We start from the raw sequence: 1,517 nt of genomic DNA, 5'->3' as shown, positions 1-1,517 counted from the left end.
CCGGCACTGCCCTCTCTTGGATTAAATCATACCTCTCTGACAGACGCCAGTTCATCTCCATCAATAACTGCAAATCCCCCACTGCTCCCCTCCCCCAAGGTGTCCCCCAAGGTTCAGTCCTTGGCCCCCTCCTCTTCATCCTTTACCTGTCCCCCCTCGGTCACTTAATCCGCCGTCATGGTCTCCAATTCCACTGCTACGCCGATGACATCCAGCTTTTCATCTCCACCAAGTCCATCTGCACCGCCACCCACTCTATCCTGACAAATTGCATCACTGAAATAAAATCCTGGCTTCAAATCAACTTCCTCAAACTTAACTATGATAAATCTGAAATAATCATCATTGGCCCAAAAACGCTCATAAAATCCACCCATAACTTTGCCCTCAACATCGACGGTATCCCAGTATCCACGTCCCCTCACATCCGGAATCTTGGCATAATCTTTGACCAATCCCTCTCCTTCGACAAATACACTAAACAGATCACAAAGACAGCCTTCTTTCACCTGAAAAACATCGCCCGTCTCCGTCCATCCCTCTCCTCCACGGCTGCAGAAACCCTCATCCACGCCTTCATCACCTCCCGTCTGGACTACTGCAATAGCCTCCTCTATGGTTCACCCTCAACAATCACCAATAAACTCCAATACATTCAGAACTCCGCTGCCCGTCTACTCACCCATTCCCGGACCCGTGACCACATCACCCCCCCCCCGATGGCTCCCCATCTCCCAGAGAATCCAGTACAAAATCCTCCTCTTGACCTACAAAGCCCTCCATGACCTGGCCCCATCCCCATCCTACCTGGCTGACCTCCTCTCCAGACACACTCCCACCCCCATCCGGACCAAATTCAGATCCTGGGGGGACAGGGCCTTCTCCATCGCTGCTCCCACCCTCTGGAACTCACTACCTCACACCATCAGAGACTCGTCCTCCTCCTCCTCACTCACCACATTCAAAACATCACTCAAGACCCACCTGTTCAACACTGCATTCAACATTTAACCCACAGCATTTAACCCCTGACTATCTGTTGTCCTTCTCCCTCCTTTTTGCTTTGAATATTTCCCTGTTGATTCTTGTCTTTTTTGCAATTGTTTTTATGTTTTACACTCTGTCAAAGCGTCTTTGGGCTTCCTGAAAAGCGCTATATAAAATAAATGCATTATTATTATTATTATTATTATTATTATTATTATCTATATAATAATACCGTAAGGACTCGACTTTGTTATCCCTTTTACGCCGCACCCAGTGACCCAATGCCCCGGCACTAATGGATTTACGATCTACGAACCGCGCTCTTTGTTTATCACCTACAGCCATACTCGAAAAATCTGAATTAGCCGACGTTGGGGCCCAAAAGCATCCGATTAACGGCCGATACGACGCCATCTTACGACTCCATCGTATTGGCGTCTGCTGGGTGAAGGCGCAACAAGCCGTCCGCTGATTGGACAATCCTGATCATGCATTCCGCCATTTGTGCCGGTGTCGTCGATCGCGCTGTA

The sequence above is a fragment of the Myxine glutinosa genome, unplaced genomic scaffold (genome assembly GCF_964187855.1).
Source record: "Myxine glutinosa unplaced genomic scaffold, kmMyxGlut1.1 SCAFFOLD_330, whole genome shotgun sequence".
Taxonomy (NCBI): Eukaryota; Metazoa; Chordata; class Myxini; order Myxiniformes; family Myxinidae; genus Myxine; species Myxine glutinosa.
This window is presented reverse-complemented; position numbering follows the sequence as displayed.